The 27,099-nt window shown below is 49.3% G+C and overlaps 1 protein-coding gene and 1 long non-coding RNA gene across 2 annotated transcripts in view; one reads left to right on the top strand and one right to left on the bottom strand.

The window, feature by feature from the left end:
• LOC119407109 (homeobox protein TGIF2) overlaps window positions 1-27,099 on the top strand; it is a 132,197-nt gene that overhangs the window by 43,307 nt on the left and 61,791 nt on the right. The gene's annotated exons all lie outside the window — the stretch shown is intronic.
• LOC119407110 (uncharacterized) lies at window positions 24,504-25,566 on the bottom strand. The gene is made up of 2 exons (XR_005186626.2): window positions 25,406-25,566; window positions 24,504-24,811 (listed from the first exon to the last, which is right to left on the bottom strand). It is a non-coding gene; the product is annotated as an uncharacterized LOC119407110 (long non-coding RNA).

Below are 27,099 nucleotides of genomic sequence, written 5' to 3'. Positions count from 1 at the left end.
CGTGGGCTGCGTGCGTGCGCGCGTGTGTGTGTGCGTGCGGGAACGTTCTTCCTTGCGGACGACACGCCAACGACCGCGTGCGCATCACTTGGCTAAAGAAGGTGTTCCCAAGTCGGACTTGTCGACCGACCACGACCGCGCGTAGTAACCTCCCTCCCACTCTGCCTACCTCGCAGACCTTGAATTTTAGCGAGTTTCATCTTCATGAAGAGATGTCAGCTTTAATGATGCGCTGGTGGCTGATCGCCATGCTTGTTACTCTGAATGGGCCGTGTGGTAACTACGTGGCATGTGTACCAGTGACGACTTAAACTCGCACAAGCGCGCACTCACACACGCACGCACAAAATATAAGATAAAACAGAAAGGCGGGCTAGTTGGTTTAAATTCATGGTGGAAATCTTGCGCAGAATAAACATAGGCAGCACAAACACTGCACTGGTCGATGTGTTCCTTTTTTGTGTTGTCCTAATTCATTGTGCGTTCCCCCCCACCCTCCTACCCAAGCTTGGCAGATAAGCTTAGAATACAAGAGAGCTGAGTGCTACATAGTTCGTAAGTATTCATGGGGGTTAAAGAGACAGGGCGTACAAACACGGGAGAAGTCAAGTCACCACAAACGCCGGTCGGTCCGTGTTTGCACGCCCTGTCTCTTTAACATACAGGTAAGCAAGTGTATAAGTGAACTTGAGACAGAACGGTAGCGACCGCGAATGAAAACAAGGCAAACGTCAAAAGTATGTTGTCCTGAAAGTGGGCGGGGCCCTAAGAAGGAAAGGGAAGAAGGGGGAGAGAAAAAGGGAGTGAGTACGCGTGAGTTCCTCGGTCTCCTCCTCCTCCACTGAATCGAGCAGCAACATACAGCGGCTGTCACCTCGCGCTCACGTTGTTTCCTCCGCGTTACGCTCTTCTTCCTTTTTCGCGACGTCGTGTCCTTGCGCGCGCGAGAGAGTGGAGCTTACGAAACAGATTTCGTGTTTCCTTTCCTCGTGCATCGACAAGACGGTGCCGCCGCCGCTGCCGGCCCGCGCGCGCGCGAAGACGCCGGGAAGGCCATTGCGCGCTCGTCCGCGTGTGTGTACCGGAGGCTGTATCCACTTTCTCTCTCTCTCTCTCTCGCTGTGACGTGGTACGTCGTTTCCCGCCACTTCCTTCTGCGGCGGCGGAGGCCTGCAATTGGTTCGTTTACGGCGCTGCGTTTTATGAAGCGAAGCTTTTATAACTCACTGATTTCGGAGGGTGGCGATGGGCGCGCAATTCCCGGCGACCGCGAGCATACACAAATGAGTCGCTGACTTCGTTTCTTGAGTTGCAAAAAAAAAGGGGGGGTGGGGCAAAAGGATGTACCCGAATGGGTACCTCGCATGGAATCTATGTTGTATATGGAACAATCGTACACAGTATATATTTTCATGTCACTGTTGAAAACTGAATCCCTGCAATATAGAAAAGAGAAAAATGCTGCCCTTGAAGATGCTCCGGTCACACGCGTATTGGTGTGCGCCGTTTTCCCATAATTGATCTCTCGATCGTGGGTGTGTCGGCTATCGGCCGTTTTCGATACGGCAATCTGATCTTTTATCGAGGTGACTTGTCATTTCACGTTGCCGCGTTTCATTGTTGCCTGGATATGAATGCGTGATCGTCGTTGTTGCCCGTAGCAACTGAAGTGTTGCGCTGCTGAGCGCGTGAATGAAGGTCCGTTTCCTGGCAAGGAGGAAGGAAGTAGTCAGGAGGGAACGTTGCGCAATGAGAAAGAAGAAAGAAAGAAAGAAAGAAAGAAGAAAGAAAGAAAGAAAGAAAGAAAGAAAGAAAGAAAGAAAGAAAGTAGTTCGTTAGGCACGCACCAGTTAAGCATCGCTTGCCCCCATTTTCCCGATAGGCCAAGGGCTTCTAATTTTTTTTTTTTTAGTTTTCTTTTTTAATTTATTGTTTTTGAGCTCACACTCTTCCTGTAGACGTGTTTTACCCGTCTTCCTTAACGGGTGCGATGTCGATCGTACGGATGCGAAGTCGATCGTTTCTATGACGATGATAACCCCTTCTAAATTTTTAATTTGTGTATATGAACGCTCACACACATATGTACACTAACCCCCTCTCCCTACATGTCGTAATGAAATTCTGTTTGATAATCTCCTTCCGTCTTATCTGCTACTATCTTTTTTTTTTTTCTCGTCCGAGTTTCGCCACACTACGCAACGTGAGAACGACTCTAACGCCGGTGTACAGTTAAAGAAATTGACACCAGACGTCGCCGCAATCGGCGCTGTTGTCACTGTCATACACATGACGTCACCCGTAGCGGGCAACGCTATCTATAAAACGTGTGGCAAGCCGCGTGAATCTCGGTAATGTTCATCATTATCGATGTCGTACCGTGTTGAGAGTGTATCCGGGACAGAGACATCGCGTGAATGTTTTCCTCTTGCGCGCAGCGTACCTCTGGCTGGCTGCTGAACTGGCTAAACAGCCACTTATTAAGGTGTCCTGCTCCTTAGGCGGACAACGTGGCGCCTGCGGATAGCCGCCACCGCCCAAGACATTCTCGTCTTGCGGGAAGTATATAAACGGTGGCTAGCAGGAAAGAAAGGGCCAGATGGACACCAAAACACGCAGTACCAAAAAGAGGATAAAAAAACGCCTCTCACTTCTTTTCTGATCTTTTGTATTTCATTTTCTTACATTAGCCTCTCCCGCCGTGAGGACGAGAATGTTATAGCTATTGCCGCGGAGTGGCTGCGAGTCGCGTTTACATTGCGATGCAGCTGCCAAGGGGTCGAGCTGGCTGGATGGCGGGACGACTGAGGCGAACCAACGAAAGATGTTTGCGCACGCGCGTTGATAGCTGGCGTGCGCTTATGGACGTTGACACACACAGAAGAAATGTTTCTAGACGAATCAATTCATCATCAGCCTGTCTACGCCCACTGCAGGGCAAAGGCCTCTCCCATGTTCCGCCAATCAACCCGGTCCTGTGCTTTCTGCTGCCACGTGATACCTGCAAACTTCTTAATCTCATCTACCCACCTAATTTTCTCTCTCCCCCTCACGCGTTTGCCATCTCTTGGAATCCAGTCAGTTACCAGGGGCGTAGCCAGAATTTTTTTTCGGGGGGGGGGGGGGGTTCAACCGTACTTTATGTATGTTCGTGCGTGCGTTTGTATGTGTGCGTGTATATATGAGCAAGCAAAATTGAAAAAATTCGGGGGGGGGGGGTTGAATCCCCCCAACACCCCCCTTGGCTACGCCCCTGTCAGTTACCCTTAATGACCACCGGTTATCCTGCCGACGTGCTACGTGCCCGGCCCATATCCATTTCTTCTTGATTTCAACTATGTTGTCCTTAACACCCGTTTGCTCCCTGACCCACTCTGCTCTCTTCCTGTCTCTTAAGGTTACACCTATCATTTTCCTTTCCATCGCTCGCTGCGTCGTCCTCAATTTAAGTTGAACCCTCTTTGGAAGTCTCCAGGTTTCTGCTCTGTAGGTAAGCACCGGTAAGATGCAGCTGTTATATACCTTCCTCTTGAGGGATAGTGGTAGATTACCACTCATGATTTGATAATGCTTGCCGAATGAGCCCCAACCCATCCTTATTCTTCTAGTTATTTCACTCTCATGGTTCGGCTCCGCGGTTACTACCTGTCCTAAGTAGACGTACTCCTTTACAACTTCCAGTGTTTCGCCACCTATCGCAAAGCGCTGTTCTCTGCCAAGATTGTTCCACATTACTTTAGTTTTATGCATATTAATTTTCAGACCTAATCTTCTACTTTCCGTATCCAGTTCAGTAAACATGAGCTGCAATTCGTCTCCCGCTTTACTCATCAATGCAATGTCATCAGCGAATCGTAGGTTACTGAGATATTCTCCATTAACTCTTATCCCTGACTGTTCCCAATCTAGGGCCCTGAAAACCTCCTGTAAGCACGCGGTGAATAACATTGGAGAGATCGTGTCTCCCTGCCGTACGCCCTTCTTTACTGGGATTCTGTCGCTTTCTTATGTCGCTTTCATAGATTACGAGAAGGCATTTGATTCGGTGGAGACATCAGCAGTCATGCAGGCACTGCGGAATCAAGGCATCGACGAAGCCTATATAAACATAATGGAAGAAATCTACAGCGGATCCACAGCCACTATAGACGAATCAATTACCAGACTGTGATTGAGAGAGGACAGTGTTACCGATGTAACAGCGCATAGCCGACATTAGCCTACATTAGGCAAGAAGTTATCGTAGCCAACGGTAGGCAACACTGGCGATCATAGCCGATTGTTAGCCAACGTTAGCAATCATTTAGCCAGCAACAGCTAACACTATAAGCCAACATTGGTTACAGTTTCGCCAATGTTGGCGTAGTGTTTCGCCAACACGATGACCGCTGCTGGTAGTGTGAGAACAAACGCGGTAGTCGAGTTCGGTCAGAAATCGGCCTTGGAAAGGCTGAACTTTTTTAGAGCGAAAGCCTTGGATGCCCCATCAAACACGGCAAGCGACCGTCGTCGGCGGCATCAACACGAAGTGATGCAACATTTCGTCACGTGATGATGTCACAAAGCGGCAAAATTTGTGACGTCGCTATGACGTCATGTGTTGTTAGTCGGCGCTTGTGGTGTCCTGGACTTCTCTATTGTGTCCGTGTTTGCGCGCCCTATCTTTTTAGAATGAATACTTACCAACTAGCTCAGCTCTCTGTTATTCTAAGACGTCATATGACATGACGCCATCACGTGACACCTTCGCTTGGACATAGGTGGGCCGATCCCGGAGGCAGTGCAAAACCACGTTAGGTGCCGAAAGCGCTCGGGGAGGTCAATACAGTCGACTGCATGAAAAAGATGGCTTTTCGCCTTCGAGCCATCTCAGGCGAATGCACAAGGGAACGTGTTACGTTTTTTTTTTTTTTATTTTAATAACCGTACGCGGAACAGTGAAACGAAAGCTGATAGGCGTTATGTTTAGAGACTATAGAATGGTGTAATGGCGCTGATTAGACTGCGCTCAAAACGGAGGTGTGCAGCTGATATTAGATGCGAAGTATCTTAAGGCGGAGCTCAATCCGGTGGTGGTGGTGGTGGTGGTGGTGGTGGTGGTGGTGGTGGTGGTGTGCGGCGTGACCACCCTTACTGCGCATGCGCATACCCTCTCCACACACCCCCTCTCCATTCACCCTCTCCCATCCCCTCTCCACTTTCCCTTCCCCTTCTCCTCTCCACATTCCCTCTCCCCTCCCCCTCTCCCCTCCCCTTTCCACATTCCCTCTCCCCTCCCCCTCTCCGCTCTTCCTCTGAAACGCGGGCTAGACATGCCGAAATTCTCTCCTGCGCAACGCCGCGATGAGCTCGAGCGCATGCGCGTCCCCTCCGCTTCTCTCTCCTCTCCCACGCTGCCCCCCTCTCGCCCGCCTGTCGACCGCGTTCCCCGCTCGCCCTGCGAGAATTAACGGCCAGGCTAGATGGAAGATACGACGCGCGTAGCGTCCCTCTTCGCGTTCCACGACGCGAGGTCGGTAGCATGCCCAACGAACGCCAACGGAACGCGCTCGTGCAAGTGCTCCGGCTTCGCATCGCCTCATGGTCCCCTTTAGGGGGAGATGGCGTAATTTTTCTATAATCTAGCTTGAGAGGAATCTAGCTGCGCAGCCCGCGTAATGCGTATAACGGATAAGCGGTGGTCTTTATTAGAGCAACGTGATAGCTACCGCGGTATGGCAGATGGTTTCAGGTTGTGTGATGAAATTAGGAAATCTGCACGGTGGAGGTCAGCTGATGCAAGCGACCCGCGATCGCAGACGGCGCGGTGAGAGCCCTATACAATCTACGTAAAACAGCATCATGATAGTGACTACGATGTTGCATCATGGAGGGCTATGAGTGGATTGTCGTTTTTTACCCTCTTTCTTTTGATCCGTGGTCGCTTCAGTTCCCGCGTGCGTCTCCTTATGTCTTGCCGGCATGTGACGTTATCTTCAGAGAGGGCGTCTGGTTTCCCCACTCTTTCGTCATTTCTATCGTCCCTTGTGATAGGTCGAGAGAGAATGGTGCATTCTCATACCGATCGAGTGTAACGAATTCAGATAAAACGAATTAATCCCTATATCGAACACGCGAAATATATGCAATTACCATTAGACAGGTAGCTCCCGCATATAACGAAGTGGACTTTATAGAGACATTTGAACTGCGCGCATCCGCTCTCCTGCTGCCTCATAAGTAGCAGAGCTGTGGCACAGCGCAGTGCGCGTGCGCTCGCAATTTGAACTTCCACTGGGTTTTTTTCATAAATAGAGTATTTAGCCAAGGCTAGCCAATATATGAGCGAAGAGTTAGCCAAGAATTATTAGCGGACATGAACAAAATGGAATGCATAGCAACTGCGCTGCGCAGGCGGTACAGGAAGATACTCACGGAAGGCACAAGAACCCGTTCTTGTCGTGTTTTCTGTGCCTTCCGTGGGTGTCCTTCTGTACCGCCTGTGCAGCGCAATGTACCCCAAGCTTTGTTCAACATGTACCAGCCATCTCAAAGGAATGCTTTACTGATTAGCAATTGGGATCCGATTACTAATGTTGGCTAATAACTCTTGACTAACCGTTGGCGGCTAATAAAACTTGGAGGTATACGCGAGTAAACGTGGCATAGTTGCATTAGGTCAGAAACTGTTGCCACCACCATAACCCACAAAAACTGGCCACTAAACTAACCAAAATATTAGGTGTACAGACACTGACACAAGTTCATGACAACGGCCTTCAAGAACGCTTCCATTTTCTCGCACTTGAGTCCGTGTGGCTGCGTGCCTAACGTTATTCAAACATTGCGCGACGCTCGCGAAGCTGATGTCGGTGGTGAGGGAACGGGTTGCGCAGTACGGGGACCGGGCTTGTATATAGATAAGCGCGTGTATATACAAGGTTCGCGAGGGGTGGAGGGGGTGTAAAAAAAAAGCGATTGTCTCTAGTTCCTTCCCTCGCTCGCTGTCGCCTTTGGCACGATGTTTATCTCTCCCAGGTGTATCTGTAATCTGCAGAAGCGAGTCTGGCCCGTTTCCCAACCTCCTCAGCCCTTATCGCTCACTCTCTACAATGTCTTTCCCTTTCCTTATCTCCCTTTTTTTGTCTCTCTCTCACGGATGGCTTCTCGCTCTCAGTTACCTGCGCAAGCCTGACACATAGCGTACCTCAAAAATGACTACGTAACTATAGCGTAAATCTGTACTGATCAGGTGCTAAGTCAGAAATTTTTGTCGGGGGTAAGGGGGGGGGGGGGGGAGATGGCTTACCATACTTTATATTCGGGCGTGTATACGTTCACGTGCAAAATTGCAAAATTTATGAGTGGGGGTGGGGGGGGGGGGGGGTGAACATCTCCCAACCCCTGGCTACGCCAATGGTACTGATAATTCGGTTTCATTAGGTACTTATAACTATATATAACTAAGTTCGAACTAGGTAAATTAGGATATTAGATGCCAAGCCCACGATCCGATTATAACGCATCATCCAGTGTGGGGGCTCTCGATTAATTTTGACCATCTGTAGTTAATTAGCATGCTCCGAAATCTAAGCACATGAACGTCCATTCATGTCGCTCCATTCACAGTGCCCCTGAGACGCGGCCGGTAATCGAACCCACTACCAAGAGCACTGCGGTTCAATGACCTAGCTACTAAGCTATCCCGCAGCTGGCCGGTTACACGCCAGCTATAGCTCTTCTAGACGCTCTTGAACATTTTGTCACTCATCTAGGCTTGAATAGTTTTTCTATTCCCTAGTTCTTTCTGCCCTTTTTTGACCCGCCGAGGTTGCTCAGAGGCTAAGGTGCTGATGCGTATGCTAAGCCCGAGAACCCGGGTTCGATAACCCCTTTCGGTACAACAGGTGCACACTATTGATCTATCTCACCTTAGGGCTTATCTAATATTGTCCCCTAACTGCAGTCGTAGCTTATCTTGCGTGCGCGCTTCACATTTATAGACAGTGCGGATCGACGGCATCACTACAGTAATGTTGCAATGTTGCAACAGATATCTGCTGTGCTGCAACCATACTGTACCACATACTGAGCAAATGCATGCATCGGTGAGATCACGTAAAAGCTATCAGTGGCGCTGCGCGGCCGATACTGTCTTGTCATGATCGCTTCGTCACACTGACGCGAGCGTGCGCAGCTCAGGACCTATAAGTGTTGGAAGCGCCGTCTGTCGTGTTGCCTCGAAGGTGTCCCATGTATGTATTCTAAGGCTCTACACCGCATCCTCGTGATTACCAGCGCACGCGAAGTTCTGTCCGTGCATTGCGTCTTGTTTTTCCTTAGCGCTATAACTGTCGAAGCATAACATGTTGCGCAACGACAGTTTCTACGGAGGTGGAGATGAAGATATCCTCTCGCTATCATCTCCCTACGCTTATGCGCGCATGCGCCGTAGTCGATCTTTCGGGGACTCTTATTTGCCGCGATAGATATCTTCGCTAACAACATGCCCCTTGGCCCGTGTCCATGGCACGCACGTACGACGACCGCTTGCGAATGAACAGCTCGTTGTTGTCGGTGGGACCATTGGGTTGCGTCAGTCAGGCCTGGACCGTCCCTCGTGCTCACTCCTTCGCTCCCCCACCACCGCCTGCCCCCGCCTCACACCCTTCTCGAGGCTGTCCTTTGTTTTGCGGGGTCATATGCCAAGTTGCAGCAGGGAGTCGCAGCGAAATGGCAGCGTCCGTCTTTTTACCCGCTCTCGACTCGCAAGGGTGACGAAGGTCGGTGCTGTCTTTTTTCTCACAGCTTATTTAGGGCCGCGCAGAACGCTGACGCGCGAAGGGCGAGAGAGAAAGGAAGAAAAGAATAGTTGGGGCGATAGAGACCTGTCTACGCGTGCTCGCCTGCCCTGGCAGCAAAACAAGAAACAATGCCGCTATTCCTCGCTGCTTTTTCCGGCTTCGTTTGTGTGTTTGTGAAGGAAACCTGCAAATCGAGATTCTATGTGCAGCCATGTTATCTATGCTCTTGCATGATAGATGGCTTGGGCTGACGTCACTGAGACCGCCATGTTGGAGTGCCAACATAGTGGGACGCGATGTTTGCGATGTCACGATAATGCTGTCAGTACATGGCATGCAGGTTATTCGTTATTTTCATGCACAGAGGCCGGTAACGTTCCGGCCGCGTCGTTATCCCATTGAAGCATGTTTACCGCCACGTGATTATGCTGCCTTGTCGTCATCAAAGCCGCCACGTTGGGGTACGATTACGTCAAGAACCTGCGTCCGTGACGTCACGTGGAAGTTATCAATACTTGAAACCGCTAGGCGTTGGATATTGACGTGGAGGTTGATGTGCCCCCCTTTGAATGATAGGCAACCGTTTTGAATTTCCTGTTTCTTTTTTTATATCGTTTTGTCCTCATCCTTTCTTTCTCGAGCTTGTAAATAAAGCTCTCGAGACTCGGAAATAAAACTCACTTTTAGTTCGCGCATCGCCCCTTGTGTGTTTTATATCGTGGCCCTACCTGGCAGCGCGTCCTAAGTGTTTCTAATCACTTTACGACGACTTTCCGCACTCGACCGTGCATTTCACATCGCCCAAATTCATTTGGCAAAGGGCATATACTTCGCCTCACCCCCGCGCATGCGCGCTCGTGCCACGTGATTTTATTTCGAACGGAAAAGCGACGAGTGTCGAGTATGTGCGTTACGCAGCGAACGACCTTGCTGGTCACGTGACGCCAGCCGCCGGCGCGTCTGTTTCGCAATCTCTGGCAGACGCGGTTAAGACGCGAAGGACGTGTTTCGGTAAGGGTAAACCAAAGAGTAAGAATAAACTTAACGAGAGAAAAACCGGCAACGTCCGACCGTGGCATTGCGAGCGGTAACGCGCAAAATGCAAATTCGATCCATAGGATATATCGATGGCGTGCAGGAGGCTCTCGCTTACGTACATTTGTTTTTTTTTTTATTTGGCGCGCGCGTCGTTCGGCCGCGTGCTCGTTTGATGTGTCGCCTTGGAAGCCATTTCTTCGATGCCATGGCCACGTATGCATAGCTTCTTGGACGCACGCATGATCGACCAATGATATTCCGTCGCTGTCGCTTGCGTAATGCCTTATCGCTCGGTAAGGTTTTCTTTTCTTTTTTTTTGAAAGGGGTGTATGTACAGGGTCGTACACGTTTAAAGAAAACACCTCATTAGTATGCAAGAGCTCGTAGCCGCTGCTGCTTAGCGTAAAGTTGTGAAAGGTATTCGATGAACAATAAACACTATCGTCTAACCCCGCCACGGTGGTCTAAGGGTTATGGCGCTCGACTGCTGACCCGAAGGTCGCGGGATCGAATCCCGGCCTCGGCGGCCTCGTTTCGGGGAAGGCAAAATGCTAGACCCGTGTACTTAGATCTAGGTGTCAAAGAACCCTAGGTGGTCGAAACTTCCGAAGCCCCCCCCCCCCCCCCCCCCCCCCCACTACGGCGTGCCTCATGTTCATATCGTTGTTTTGGGGCGTAAATTCCCTACACTTATTATTCCTATCGTCTAATCATCATAAGGGCGCAATTTTCTGGTGAAGCGTATAGAAGGAATCTTGAAGTTGTTAGCGATTTCAATACTAATAAGGTCTGTCCGCCAAACGAGCCTGTACGACCCTGTACAACTCGCAGTATACGTTGCAGAAGAGGCATACTACGTCGCAAGAACCTGCGTAATGATGCTTTTTTAGGGGCGAAGCTCCTTAAGGCGGCACCCGTTCGTCCCTCGTAGTTGTCGTAGTCGTAGTGCGTAACCAGTCGTAACGCTAGTACCAGATCTTGACCTCCAAGGTGGTGCCGGTGGGAGATTTTTCCTGTGCGTTGTTGAACAATAAAAAATTCGCAGCGTGCGCGTTAACTAAAAGCCGAATTCTTCTGTCTCTCATTCCCCATTAGCAGCCATTGGCATGTTCCAGTAGGAAACGTTAGTAGAAGTAGAAGTGTAAGTGTTAGCTAAAAGCCGTCTTCTTCTGTCTCTCATTCCCATTAGCAGCCATTGTTTACCTCCAAGGTAGTGCCTGGTGAGATTTCTCCTGGTGCGTGATTAAACAATAAAAATTTTGTTCAAAACGCCGTTGATTGATGAAATAAACCAACGAAAGACGCCAGATGTTTTCTAAAAAGCAAAACGAAAGAACGCCCAGATGTTTCTAAGCAAAACGAAAAGACGCCAGCTTGCTTAACGAAAGACGCAGATTTTTTCTAAACAATGGTTTTTCTAAACAATGAAAATTCACAGCTGTACATGTAAAATTAAAGTGAGCTGCAAAGTCGTCATAACTCTCATCGAACCTTTAGTATAAAACGCGCCCGATCTCACGTCGGTGATGATGTACTGGGCAGAATTCACGGAAGATTCACGGTTTACCGATGAACCTCCGCAGCTTCGCCCACTCATCATCATTCACTCCGTGGATATGCTGGTGAGTTTTTTTTTTTTTTCGGTATAGGCGAGGTGTACAGCAAAGCTGTCGCAACATGGGGAAAAAAAAGCAATATATGTGCCATAGAAAAAAAAAGCTTCTAGTGTGTTCGCGTGGCATTATATTGAAATTCAATTGAAACACGCCTTTCTTGGGGTCATGGCTGCATCACTGCGCATCCTTTACAGGGTACTTTGAGCACACGGGGCTCCTTAATTGAAACGAGTTGTCCAAATTCTTATTGATTATCTAGACTGTTTGCAAACTGTTTGTAGCTTCCGAAGACTTCGAAGGGCTATCTAGCTATTGTAGAGGAGTCTTCGGTGGTAGAAAGAAGCCCTTGTTTACGGAGGGGCGGCCATATGCACCCCCCTCCCCTTTTCTCAGCTCTTGTACGCAGGCGGTGGTGCTAAAGTCTCGAAACAGCTACCGGCACATCTTCGTCGATCGTCGCCTCGCAACTGCCTTTCTGCGTCCAGCTTCCTCCTTGGCGGTATTTTCGTGTTGCTTGTGACGCCGGTCTTTCTTTCTTTCTTTCTTTCTTTCTTTCTTTCTTTCTTTCTTTCTTTATTTCCGGGTCGAGCGGGCGTGTTTTGATTACCCGCTTTCCTTTCCGTCTTCTCTTCGCTTTCACTTTCTTTCGGAGGAGAAAAAAAAAAAAAAAGCTTTCAGCGGCTCTCGATGGAGACGGAGGAGAAGGGGGGAAAGAGAGAGAGAGAGAGGCGATCTGTTTTTGGCGGGAATTGGTTGGGTGCGTGTTTTTGATAGACGCGCGCGCACGTAGCCAACGGAACGAGGTTCTTTTGGCGCTCTAAGAAAAAAATATGATCGATTACTCCGCCGTAACTCGGAGTATTTGCTGCGCCGTTTTTGTTCGGAACGTGAATGTACAATATACTACGTGACTAAACGCCGTTCGTTCAGTCTGTTCCTTTCTGCAAGCAGTCGCCCCGCGAAAGGGGCCTGTCGCTTAGAAGCGGAGCGCATACGCTTTAGGGTGTATAGAAACGGGAGGTCCTGGATTGGTGTGCTGCAGTTGATTGTCAGATTGCGCGATACTGAAGAGAGACAGTAGTTATTTAAAAAGGAAGAAGCGTGTTGCGTGTATGTTGTGTTCCAATTACCATTTCAAGCTATCAGCCAGCATGTGTCAGGGAGGCTCGGGTTTTCGTTGAATGACAAACGTCTCTTTTTTTCCCGAGAACCCTCATCCTTGAGATGAAATGAAAATTGAAATTGTCCAGAATAACGTTCGATAAACATACGCGCAGGAGAGCTGGTGCGATCATATATATTACTGCAACTTTACGTGACAGTGGTTTGAGGTTAGCAAAAACGCTAGTGCAACCTATGAGGCAACACGTCGCAGCGTTGTTTAGGAAGGGGGCGCTAGACATGTGCTTTTCGCTCTTTCACTTCCCTGTCCCCCACTACGCTGCGCCGTGCTCTCTTGTATGTGTTGCACAAATGAGCGTCTTTCCTAAACTCGAGCCACTCAGGGTAACTCTCTCCAATTCAGAAAAACCGGCGGGTAACCATCGGCGGCACAGGGAATCAAACCCAGCACCTTTCGCATCGGAGGTCGACTCTCCACCACTTCACCTCCGCTGCGGTTCGGTTTAGAAGTAGTGGCTTTGATGATAGAAAAGACGCTTCCTTCTGCAACCCATGAAAGAGCACAGCGCAGTGTCTTTGGGGGTAGGGAAGCAAAAGTGAAAGAAGAGAGGGTAACGGAGATGAGGAGAGGAGAGGCCACTTTCTCGAGAAAGATAAGTACCCGCGACACCGAGCACCAAGCAGGGATACATCTCTCCCCACCAGAAGAACCGACCGGGGGTACGAACCCACCTTCGGCACTGGGAACCGAACCCAGTACTTTCGCGTCGTAGGCGGTCGCTCGAACCACTTCACCTTCGTTGCGGTTTGGCAGAATGGCTGAAATTGGGCGAGTTGGTGATTCGTGATATTTGAAATACGAGCGCGCAACTACACAGGGACACAAGACATGGAGAAGCGCATTGTCCCTGTCTTCTTGTGTGCTTTTCTACTTCATCATCATCATCAACCTGACTTCGCCCTGTGCAGTGCAAGGGCCTCTCCCATGTTTCGCCAATCCTGTGCTTGCTGCGGCCACGTTATCCCCGCAAACCTAATCCCTGTCTATAGTTACGCGCTCCTATTTCAAGTTGCGGTTTCTGTTTACCTCCATATCCCGGAGTTGTTGCGCGTCCTCCTCCGTCGAATTCGATTCGCGACGGCGCTGCCGCCAACGCACCGCCGGCGGCGCGAGGGAAGAATAGCCGCCTATACGGCGATTACTTCGCACTCGTCGTGGCGTCCTTGCGCCGCGTTTTATATCGGCTCGTCCTCGACCGCTGAGAAGAAGCGAGATCGGGGCAGTCGGACAAGGAGGGAGAGGACTTCGAAGAGCGGTGAGGGGGGGGGGGAGGTCGTCCTTGTGGCACCGCGGTTGCATCCTTCTCAGACCGGCGGGCGCCTGGACAGCGTCCAGCGATCCTCGAGCGATGGTGATGATGGTCCGGTCGGGTCACCGCCGACGTGCATTGGTTGCGCGGCCGTTGTCGCCGACCACGTTTTTAGCGGCTAGTGCGCCTCCGGGCGCCCTGTGTCGCTTTGGGTATTCCTGCAAAACTTTCCACGGAGCTCGGGAGCTGTAACGACTGCGGAAGCTGCCGGTATGACACCTGGCCATAGGCGTGCGCACAGGGGGGGGGGGGCAGGGAGGGTGACCGCTCCCCCTAATCACCTAAGAGGCGGGGGGGGGGGGGCGCAACATCTGCCCCGTACATTGACCCTTCTAGTCACACAAGAGGGGGGGGGGCGAAATCTGCCCCATACATTGACTTAGTAGAATGGGGGGGGGGGCGCTGCGACGAACCTTTGCTCCCCCCCCCTAACTGGGAACCCTGCGCACGCCTATGCACCTGGCCACCGAGATCCGGTGGTACGCGGTGAAAGCGCACGACATGCAATCTCGTAGGCTGTGACGGTATAGCACATGAATTTTGGTGCTACCATCATACGTTGTTTTGAACCGCTGAGGTCTTACATTGAAGCTATACCGGAAACGACGGAACCCGATCTCGGAGTCAATGACAGTGTAGCATAGAGTTTCTGTATACTGCCACCATAAGTCGTTTTTGAGCCGCTGTTGGCACGGCTGCATTGCATTGTAGGTGCCAGAGCTGACAAGGTGGTAAACATGACTGCTTCAGTAGAACAGACTATAGTGGGCTGCTTCGCACTGCAGCTGCACGGCTCGTAGTGTATACAACGCACAACGGGCACGCGATGCGACAGAACAGATGAGACGAAGAAATGGTGCTGTAGTCGCGGTACTAGAACTTGACGATATCTGAAACAGTGCATCCCTAATTGATATCATCTGGCGCGATGTCGACGATAAATTTCTATAGCGCGCGGAGTTATACTGAGCGCCTCAGCGACATGCCGTGTAGAAAGGAATAACTTTCCATTCTCGGCATCGCTTCGTTGGCTACCATCCGTGGCCACGTGGCTGCTGGAAAACGGAAGGGGCTGTTTACGCATCATCTCGGGATCACGTGACCGGAGCAGAAACGTCACGTCCGACGTCGCTGGTTGAGCGCCATGACGCTGCCGGCTCTTGTTATGGCTGTAGTGGTGCTGGTAACACGGGCCAACCACTGACACTGGCAAAAAAGCGATACTTGCGCGTCGACATGCGGAACCGAGCATTTCATTCAAGCTGTGATGTGGTGGTATGACTTGACACGTGACTTTGCGCTCAGGCCACGTGACCCCGAGCTGTTGAGCTGAAAATAGACTCAGAAGAAATCGAATATTTGGGGAGTATTTCTGCCACACAACTATAATCACCTACCTCGCGTACTTTCCTTGCGTTATCACCGCGGTCCCTGCACTTCCCGGTCACGAACGGCGCGCGCGCTATAGATCAGCGTGACATAGCATTCTTAGATATGAAAGTGTCGAGAGCCGAGTTTTTAAGAGATAATAATAATAATATCTGGGCAGCTGCAATCTGTATAGGCGCTAAGCCGTGTTCCCACGCGGGTAGCAAAACACATCGCCTATTTTCCTCTCTTCAGTATTACACGTATAAGCTGCTGATGAGCCCTTTCCAGCGCAACAGCCGCTGCCAGTTCGACGGCAGCCACCGCTTTTGCGGAGACGATGACTGGGGAATCCCTCGCGTGACATGAACCGCAAATCCCGCGCAACACGGGGTCTTCAAGGTCGCTGATGCGCAAGTGTGAATCGCCGTGGTGGGGCGTGCAGCTGAGTGACAGCGGCGTGTGTTCTTGCCAGGTTTTATGGCTTCCGCCTTCGTGCTGTAGCCAGCATTCTCCTTTCACGAGGATATATATATATATATATATATATATATATATATATATATATATATATATATATATATATATATATATATATATTGTCGCGGTGCACCGTAAACGGACAACCAAGACGTTTTGTAGAAGAGCAAGCAGCCCGTTTTATGCAGCAGCATAGACAAGACCATAGACACAAAACACGTCTTCTTCTTCGGTCAGAGTCCCGTTCCGCGAGACTGTCCGAGCCCACATCATCTTCTTCGTTGTCTGCATTAGAGCGGGCGCGGCATTTGCCTCCCTCTAAAAGAGCATCGCCTCGATGCTATAGTCGGGTCAGTTGTACATAAAGGCGCTTTGTACAAGTGACAGTCGCTCGCAATGTCACTCGCTTACGTACGGCTTCATGCGCACTACGTGCACAAGTTCAGGTCGGTGCTGGCGACGCCTTGTACAGTGGGGATATCCGGGACGACCTCATAGGTGACGTCACTTAGTCGTCGCAGCACTCGATAAGGCCCGAAGTATCTTCTAAGCAGCTTTTCGGATAGTCCCCGTCTTCGTACAGGCGTCCACACCCATACCCTGTCGCCGGTTTCGTAGGTTACAGGCCTATGATGCAGATTATAGCGACCCGCGTCGTACTCTTGCTGTTGGTATATTCGCACACGTGCGAGCTGTCTGGCTTCCTCCCCGCGTTGAGTAAATACTTCGGCACTCGTTTCAACGTCGTCGCATTCGTGTGGCAGCATCGCATCCAACATTGTCCTTACTTCTCGTCCATGAACAAGACGGAATGGGGTCATCCGTGTCGTTTCTTGCTTAGCCGTGTTGTAAGCAAATGTTATATAAGGTAGAATCTCGTCCCAATTTTTGTGCTCGATGTCCACATACATTGAAAGCATGTCTTCCAGGGTTTTGTTCAGCCGCTCGGTCAGTCCGTTGGTTTGTGGATGGTAGGCTGTCGACTTACGATGAATCGTACCACTGAGCACCAACCATGATCTAAAAGCGCTGCTGTGAATGCGGTTCCGCGATCTGTTATAACGATCGATGGTGCGCCGTGTCTCAACACAATATTCTCGATGAAAAAGCGGGCCACCTCCTCTGCTGTGCCTCTCTGGATGGCTTTTGTCTCGGCGTAGCGAGTAAGGTAGTCGGTCGCCACAATAACCCAGCGGTTACCAGCACTAGAAGTAGGAAGTGGACCCAAAAGATCCATTCCGATCTGGCCAAACGGCGTTGGCGGGACCTGGACTGGTTTGTAACAAACCGGCTGGTTTCGTCGGAGGTGACTTGCGCCGCTGGCAATCGAGGCAGGTCCGAACGTGATGTTTCACGGCAGCGGCGAGTCCTGGCCAGTAGTACTTCTCCCGCACTCTGCTTAGTGTGCGCGTGTAGCCTAAATGCCCAGAGGTGACCTCGTTGTGGCACGCTTGCAATACTTCACAACGAAGGGCGGTAGGGACAACCAGCAGGTAAGTGGATCCGTCTGACGAGAAGTTCATTTTGTAAAGGACTTGGTTTCGTAGACAAAATGACGATAAGCCTCTTGCAAAGACTTTGGGCGCTTTCTGAGTTCGTCCTTCTAAATAATTTATTAGACCAAGCAGCTCAGGATCGTCATGTTGTTGGTCTGCAATAGCCGACGTGTCGAGAATCCCGAGGAATGCTGTGTCTTCGTCGAGAGTAGCAGCTGACTCTATCGGTGACCGAGACAGGCAGTCAGCGTCTGTGTGTAGTTTCCCCGACTTGTGCACAATCGTCATATCGAACTCTTGTAGTCTAAGGCTCCAGCGTGCCAATCGCCCGGAAGGATCTTTAAGATTTGTCAGCCAACACAGAGAATGGTGGTCACTGATCACCTTGAAAGAGCGGCCGTATGGGCGAAATTTCATAACCGCCCATACGACGGCGAGGCATTCTTTTTCAGTGGTTGAGTAGTTTGCCTCTGTGCGTGAAAGAGTTCTGCTTGCGTAGGCGATCACCTTTCCGTGTCTTCCTGGCACTGCACAAGCACGGCTCCAAGGCCAACATTGCTGGCGTCAGTATGCAGCATTGTAGGGGCTGTCTCGTCGAAGTGGGCAAGCACTGGAGGCGTGTGCAGGACGTTGCCGCAAGTCATTGAAAGCAGTTTCCTGTTCGTCTCCCCAAACAAAGGCAACGTCATCCCTCGTGAGGCGAGTTAACGGCGACGCAATGCGTGCAAAATCTGTATAAACCGCCGATAATATGCGCAGAGGCCCAGAAAACGCCTTACAGCCTTTTTATCTGATGGTATAGGGAACTGGGCGACGGCGGCAACTTTCTCAGGATCCGGACGAACTCCTGCGTAACTGACAACATGGCCAAGAAACTGTACTTCTTCGAAGCAAAAGTGGCACTTCTCCGGCTTCAGCGTCAGGCCAGCGGACCGTATGGCCTGCAGAACCACCTGCAGCCGTTGAAGGTGTTCGTCAAACGTTGCGGAAAACACAATGACGTCGTCAAGGTAGACTAGGCAGGTCTTCCACTTCAGCCCTGACAGCACGGTATCCATGAGGCGCTGAAACGTTGCAGGCGCGGAGCATAAGCCGAATGGTAAGACCTTAAATTCGTACAGCCCGTCTGGCGTCACAAACGCTGTTTTTTCGCGATCTCTGGGGTCTACTTCAATTTGCCAATATCCACTTTTTAAGTCCATCGAAGAGAAGTAACGTGCGTTTCGAAGCCTGTCGAGCGAATCATCTATACGGGGAAGCGGATATACGTCTTTCTTTGTCACTGATTTAGCTTTCGATAGTCCACACAGAAACGCAGGCTGCCGTCCTTCTTCTTGACTAGAACAACAGGTGACGCCCAGGGACTCTTTGACGGTTGAATCACATCGTCTTCAAGCATTTGGCTACCTGTTGTTCTATCGCTTCTCGTTCTTTGAAGCCACACGATACGGATTTTGATGGATTGGTCTCGCTGTGTCCTCTGTGATGATTCGATGCTTGGTCAGGGGTGTCCGGCCGACTTTTGAGGTCGATGCAAAGCAGTCGTGGAACTCGGCTAGCAGCGCTAGAAGGCGTTCTCGCTCCTGCTGAGGTAAAATAGGACTGACGTCAAGGATGGGTGCTAGGTCTTGGAGATTTGGTGCAGTCGTTGCTTCGAGTGCTGAAAAACAGTCGCGGACATCTACTACCTCATCGAAATAGGCCAAAGCTGTGCCCTTTGGAAGGTGCCGGCGGTCTGTGCTGAAATTGGTCAACAGCAAGTCCGTGCGCCCTTCGTTGACATGGACTATTCCTCGTGCGACTGAAATGCCGTGAGTGAAAAGCAGCGAGGTTATTCGGTCTGCCACTCCTTCACCGTCAAACGGTACGTCACAAACCACTGAAACAAGGACACACGATCGAGGCGGGACAGCTATGTCGTCGTCATTGAGGCGAAAGGAGATGTGTTGCGGCAATAAAGAATCAGTCAGACCAGGACTCTTGCAGAACAAAACCAGGCGGTCCGGGAAGTTGATTACAGCGCCGTGCTCCCTGAGAAAGTCCATTCCTATAATTAATCTTTGCAGCACGCTGGGAGAACGATGAAAGTCGCGACGAAAGAAGTACCTCCTATGCCGATTCTTGCTGTGCATCGTCCAGTAGGCTGCAGTAATTGACCGCCCGCAGTTCTTATATGCTGTCCCGTCCACGGCGTTTTCACTTTCCTGAGACGAGCGGCGAGGTCTTGACTTATTATGGAAAAGTCGGCACCTGTATCGACTAAGGCCATCACTTGCTGTCCATCAACAACACATCAAGGTCGGCGCTCACAATTTCGTCGCTGTTAAAGTTCGTCGGCGTCACGTCGTGCTGTAGCGGCAGTACTGGGGGCTTTTATCCTCGTGTTGTCGGCCTGCGACCTTACCCCGTGAGGTCGCCGCCTCTAGTTTCCCCGGCGTGGGCTGGGCGACCTCCTCCCACGAAGGTCAGCAAAGGTACGCCGATTCGGTGATGCCGACTGTGCAGGGGATGGAGAGCGTGACCGGTGGCCGAAGTCGGGCTGGTGATGGGGCAGCGACTCGTTATAGGAAGACCGCGTCATTGGAGGGCCTTGGAAATTAGCGTCGTCACGGCGAGCCATGTAGTCGGCGTTGGCGCGGCGACCGTCATACCACGGCCGAGGAGGGCGAAACGCTCTGTCACGGTGCCAGCAATAGCGAGCTATATGGCCTGCACCACCGCAGTTGAAGCAGAGGGGCCGGCGATCGACAGTGCGCCAAGCGTCCGTTTTCCGAAATTGCGGGCGTCCCATGGTGTCCTCTTGTGATGGTGATCGAGGCGCGACAAATGATGGCTGGCGGCGTGATGGCATCGGAGTCATAGGCAGACGTCTCAAGGCCTCTTGCTGAGGGTGTGACGAAGGTGCGGCTGTAGGCGGCTGGTAGTACGACGCGATAGCTGTGACGGGTGGTGGACGTCGGACAGCATCGGCATAAGTCATCTGACACTGGTCGTAACCAGGATCAGCAGCGGAGAAAGCATGCCTAAGTTCGTCACGAACGACTTCGGCAACGGCCGCCACGGGTGTATCCGTTGTGGGAGTCCAAAGCTTCTGAAGTTCTTCTCGAACAATCTCCCTGATCAGGTCACGCAGGGAGCTTGATTGTCCAGCGTCATGGAGGCGGCGTTGATTGGGGTGCTAGTGCACAGGCGATCGTACTGCCTGGATCTTTGGTGCAGAGCTCGCTCAATGGCAGTTGCTTCCCTTATAAAATCAGCCACAGTACTTGGGGCATTGCGCACAAGTCCGGCGAACAGTTGTTCTTTCACGCCGCGCATAAGGTAGCGTAACTTCTTATCCTCGGACATGTTGGGATCAGCCCTACGACACAGGCGTGTCATGTCCTCGGCAAACATTGCCACAGTTTCGTTAGGTTTCTGAATTCTTAAATCTAGTAACTGTTGAGCACGCTCTCGACGATCGACGCTAGCAAAGGTGTCAATGAGCTGCTGTCGAAAATCATTCCATGTCAAGATACAGCCTTCTCGATTCTCAAGCCACGTGTGAGCGCTGTCATCGAGAGTGAAATATGCGCGGGCAAGCTTTTGTTGAGCATTCCACTGATTGATGTCGGCAACGCGTTCATAGTGGTCAAGCCAATCTTCAACATCTTCATGTGGGGCACCACTGAAGCGATCAGGTACAAGTGGCTGAAGAAGAGTTACCTGTGGCGGATTGGGAGAAGAGGTGCCATGTGCAACCTGTGGCGGGCTGGTGTTGGCCATTGGCAGATGTACGAAAGGCCTGGTAGTCAATTCCTCGAAGGCGGTCAGCTCAGGAGAGAGGCCTAGCAACCGCCGACTGAAGCGGTGGACGGGAGTTGTAACAGGTGACGGCGCGTCAGGACTCGATGAACGGCTCCCAGATTGAGTGTGGAGCATCAGGCAGGGTTGCGGTCCAGCACCTCCACCAGTGTCGCGGTGCACCGTAAACGGACAACCAAGACGTTTTGTAGAAGAGCAAGCAGCCCGTTTTGATGATGATGATGATGATGATGTTCCTTGGATGATGGCACCTACCCACTCAGGGGGATCGGCCAAGAGTCGGGCGGATCATAAAGTCTGAAAATTTTAAGAGCTAATAGACGTTACTGTATCAATTAGAATGAAGCTTTTTTTTTTTCTTTTTTATTTTTTATTTTTTTTTAAATGAATTTATGCAGCAGCATAGACAAGACCATAGACACAAAACACGTCTTCTTCTTCGGTCAGAGTCCCGTTCCGCGAGACTGTCCGAGCCCACATCATCTTCTTCGTTGTCTGCATTAGAGCGGGCGCGGCAATATATATATATATATATATATATATATATATATATATATATATATATATTGCCACGCCCACTTCTTGTATTCGGGTTTGACCAGCGAGGACGGTTATCAACGCTCGACGCTGGCCGCGAAGCAGTGTTCGAGAAGCTTCGCGATTTTAGTATATAGATCGTTTTGTTAAGATTGCGCGCCGCACGCGAATGTTCCAGCTTTGTCGAGAGATAACGCCGCCGCCAGCGATATTGCTGGAAAGTTCGATAGCGCCTGTATAAAAGCCGACGCGCTTGACCGCTTGTCAGTTGATCGACGGTCGACGCTCTGTTCGCCGCTATTAGTGTATTGCTGTAGTTTGACTTTCAGTTTCTCGGCCACAAGTTCGGCCAAATAAAGTTTCATCTCGGACGTGCTGACTGTTGTCTTCGTCGACGTCACGACCACGCGACAATATATATATATATATATATATATATATATATATATATATATATATATATATATATATATATATATATATATATATATATATATATATATTGTACTTTGGATAAAATAGAATAAAATATCTATCTATCTATGGAATCTGACGACTTGTATGGATCTTTTTTGTAATGATATTGGCATTAAATCACCCTATGTGGTCGAAATTAATCCGGGGTCCCTCCCCTGCTACGGCGTTTCTCATATTCATATTGCGGTTTTGGCACGTAAAACCTAGCAATTATTATTAGTAACAAGCTTCGCCAATTTGTATACTCCCGAAGGGTCGCCTCCCTTAACGAAACGGGAACCATCAAGCCATATAGCTGTTCTCGCGTGTAACGGAGACGTTGAACTGTGACCAACAAAAGAAGTTTATCTCAAATATCTCGAGGTAATCTCAACTGTATAAACCGCGATTAACGTAACGCATAATCGAGACTTGGAAGACCTTGGTATCGCTTTATTTCCTTCGCTTCAACCTTGTATGCGTTTCTCTTTCGCGCGCGATTGTTCTGTTCACAGAAGCGACGGTTACATAATCCGCACGAGGCTGTTGCTTATCTAGGCGTCACTTCACGAGGCACCACGTGACGTCATACGCCCGCGATAACGCTAAAGTGGCGACCCAATCGAGGGCCGTCTTCTCACCGTCAATACATATATACGGGGCGATGCATGCGTCGAGATACGAGCAGATAAGGAACGCTCGTTCCGCAGCTATAGACTCTCTCGATCGCGTTGAGATATCCAGTGCCACAGCAGCGTCTCCATGAACGGTAAGCGTCGATGGGCTGGGCAAATGCTCGCCGGTTTCCGCGACACCTCTCGCAAGAGCACCGGTTTTTGTGCGCAGCGCTTCAGAATCGAAAGTCCTCAACGAGCGCCGATCGCCGTCGCAGTTGTCAGTTTTATCTGTCAGGCCATCGGTGTTCCGTATACGTCTGATCCACTATCTCCGATCTCGTTCTTTCTCTTCAAACGTTAATTCTGCGCACTGAAAAGGTTTTTATTGTCAAAGGTCTCACGCAAAGTTGTGGACTGTCGGCAGAAGTGGTTAGGCTGCAACGTGATACATTCACTCGTTCAACACTCTAAAAAATCCCATGCTTACCTAAGCGTGTGTTTTAAGGTGTTTTTACACGCCTAAAGTATGCGTGATATTTCTCCACGCTTACCGATCACGCCTACTAAGAGTGATGAGCGCCATACTCTTCACGCATAGCAGGCGTGACATATGAACCACTTTTCCCACGCTTTATCGTGGCGTGACGGCTGTACACGCTTAAAAACGGCGCCGATTATCCTCGCCAAAGGAGGAAAGAGACGGAGTGGTGGAGTGACGCCACTCCCTCTCCCGTCTCTCCCTTGCGGTCTGCTTCAAGCATCGGTCGATGCCGGCGAGGGCCACTTCTTCGAAGCAAGCTTTGCTCAGAAAGCTGTTCTTTCCTCTCCACCTTGTGAACTTGACAAGTGCTGAATGTTCTGCAGAGAAATTGCGCGAGATAATACCGCGAAGGATGCTGAAACTAACTTACTAACAAGCGCTTTTGGTAAGCCGTGGTCCATTTGAAGGATGCAAAACAATATAAGGTGTGAACAAGCCCCAACCTTTTTTTTTTTTGTCCGAAGGGGCGAATGCCCTCTCAAACATGTGCACGCTGTGACACGCTGCGCGTTCAAAGATAGCGAACCATGCACACTATGTCTCGGACGACATTACAGCATTTTTCCCATTAAACATTCAGTTTCTCGCGTTCTTGACTAAAAATACCTTTGGAAATTATTTTTCCCTGGTGTTTTCTTCAAAGAAACGCGAAAATTATGAACAACAGAAGAACTGCGTCCAATATATATATATATATATATATATATATATATATATATATATATATATATATATATATATATTTGTTTTTTTTTGTTCAAAAAATTTGATGTAACGAAACGATGGCTAAAACAAACGATGGCTCAAGTATAGTTAGAGGTGAGCGCTGAAACATTTTCATAATGTTGAGGATGCTGAAGTTGGCATACATCGTCTCTTTATATCTGCAATCAACGGCTGGAGCGACGCACCATGGCACCACCTCACCCAAAACTGAACAGAGAGCAGTCTAGAGACTGGCGCCGCCTGCAGACTAGCACATACCCCAACCTACACACACTTTCGAAGATACAACTCTCTGAATATCGCGACGAGTGCCCCTGGTGCGGAGGGATACCAATCACTCAAGCATATTACATACAGCTGTCCCTCGCGTCCTGCTGCGGCGAACTCTGCACTCATAAAAACACACACATTACCATACTGGTCGTGGGAGGCGCGACTCTCGGATCAGGCCTTGGGAAGCCAACTGGCAACCCTGGACCAGGCCCGGCGAGCCGCTATAGCCAGTGGAGCCCTGGACGAAGGGCACCACCCAATTTAGTTAAATTTAGGAACAGTTAATAAACGTTTATTCTCTCTCTTATATCTTCAACGAAGTGAACAAACTTCTCAATCTTGTGTTGGCCCATGACATTTCCTTGCTGCAGCCCGGCTTAATGATCGATTGGACGAATCCAAGCAGTTGGCCATACACAGCTGGATATGTGAGGTCTTTTATAGTAAATGCAAAGGCACATCACAAGTGCCTTCTCTAGAGACGTGTCTTTACTCATTTCAATGGTTTCCTTCTCTCTGCCACAAATGAGGAGTCTCCTTTCCCCCCAGACTATGCACGGTCCAATATAATCACTTGGAGATGGCTGTAAGAAAATATCCCATTAAACAAACAATAATGCTTCATAGGTGGCAAACACATCTCAATTACGCAGTAAATGAAACTACTGATCGCTAGGTTTTACGGTAGAGCTGTTATGGTCGAGGTTTGCTGTCTGTCGTACAGAAATTGATAATTATCATGAACCGGCATGCGCTAAACCCCCACCCAAGCAATTTGTGCAGTTGGTAATAAGAGAAGCTGCAAAGCCACCCTCTAATCGCTTTGCGCCGCCCGTATGTTCCCTGGTTAAATTCTAGTGTACCAGTGCGGTGAGGGAAGGTATTCCCGCAATATCTGTGGCACATACGCGCTATAGCAGTTTTACACAAGGCTGTTATGGTCGAGGTTTGCATTCAGGCACAACAGAGAAATACATAGAAAGACACAGACAAAAAATAAAGATAATAAAGAGCTATGCTATGACACAATCTTACGGGACTTGGTGCAAGCTGTGCCAACTTTTTTGACCGCATTAACGTTGAATCCGTTTCTCGAATTTCTGCTGGTAACTGCTTTGACAATGTTTCAGTTCGGAAGCTTTTAAAGGTAACCAGTATAGAGAATGAGCTCGACTCACCGTAGCCATGAGAGCACGCTTCGCAAACCTGGGTCGCAGGTACGTGTCTAAAGAGACGTATGATGGCTCAGTAAATTTTAGTACTTTTGATGCGACCTCAAGGAACCTTTTCAATTTTTGCTCATTTTCTTCAATCCTGCGTCCAAACATCAATTCGCTTTCAAATGCAACCTGAAAAAGAAAAGAACAGTGCACGAAATGCATATAGCTGAGACAAAAAGCAGCTGGTGATTTCAGTTCATGTGTGCCTTAAAAACGAAGGTTAAAGGTACAAACATAACCGACCACGTATTGAACAAAACGTTTTCACTTCAAGCGGGAATGCGCTAAAATACATATGCTCAGTTCTTAACGCAATGAAGAAGGAAACTTATAATTTGACCGCAATGTTATCCTGCATGCATTTATCTGGGCACAATCAGCTACGAATAAAAAGTAATTGCGTCTACATTTTGTAATAGGCTATGTGCGAAAACCGCAGTAAGCCTGAAAAAATGTTTTAGGTGGCATGCTGAAGCAGAATGTTTGTATGAATTCCGAACATGAGATGTGTTTTCTGTGTACCATGTTGCCCGTCACAAGCTGTGAACGCTATCACATATCGGCTACATAAGGTGTCCCAAACGATATAAATGTTTTCCGTACCAATTCTTCGTGTAGCATACATGTGGGCATCACTCTCAGTGCTTCCTGACGTCGGACGGTAAAGGATGCCTTCATCAGCATTTTTATACGCTCAATGGATATATCTGTATCAGAAGCAGCTTCTCTTTCTAAGGTCTGTTAAAGAAAAAAATAAACAGAAGTGAAGGGAAATCCAAAACGAACCTCTGCAATAAAGTTGTACAGTGAAGGTCACATTTTCAACGCCTTCTACGTTCAGCTATAGAGGACATCAAACCATGGAATTCCTTTTTTGCAATGAACAGGGGAAAATTGCAATCTGATTTTTTTCTGTGAATTAAGAAAATTGTACGAAGTTGCCCAAAACGTATTAAAATTACTTAGCTTTTGAAGCTTTACTCTTAAATAGTGTTGTTTGGCGAGAAAACATGTGTTTGATCTTTGAAATAACTACTTGCTCCACGGGTAAAAGAGCTAAAAATAACAGACTCCAGTAACTCATAACGAGCTACTACTGTACACAAGTATACTTGTGTACAGTAGTAGCCATTTGTTCTATAGGACAAATGGCATCCAGAGTGAGACTGGATGCCTTCACACCCCTCAAACATACGCTGCCTTGCAACTGATACATGCAAGCAGTTGTAAAAGCTCTTGAAATGCTTTTTACAAAGAAAAATATACAATATTATAATAAGGCATAATTAGTCTTAGAAATATTACAAATATAGTTTATAGCAACTCAGCCTCATATGTACCATTTTACTTGCCTGCAAAATCAGAACTGCAGATTCCGAAGAATACTCTTCAGCTCTCGTTTCTGCTCTAGCTTTGGTGCTTAGCTGCTTCAGTTTCTCCGCGGCCTGTCGTTGCCTGTACGTCAGTCCTCGCCTCGCCTCTGACAGGCGAGAGATAAACGTGCCCTAAAAAGCGGATAAAAAGACGAAAGTTGCGAGCAGTTCTATACGTGTGCTATATTGCTTACCCATTTATTCCTTCCACTGAACCGAAGACGTGTTCCAGGGCTTGCAACGTCCCACGCCATGTCTGGATATTTTTCAGCAATGCAC

This window comes from Rhipicephalus sanguineus, chromosome 10, assembly GCF_013339695.2.
Source record: "Rhipicephalus sanguineus isolate Rsan-2018 chromosome 10, BIME_Rsan_1.4, whole genome shotgun sequence".
Classification (NCBI taxonomy): Eukaryota; Metazoa; Arthropoda; class Arachnida; order Ixodida; family Ixodidae; genus Rhipicephalus; species Rhipicephalus sanguineus.
Note: the sequence above shows the minus strand (reverse complement) of the source record. Positions and strands in the feature narration are given on the sequence as shown.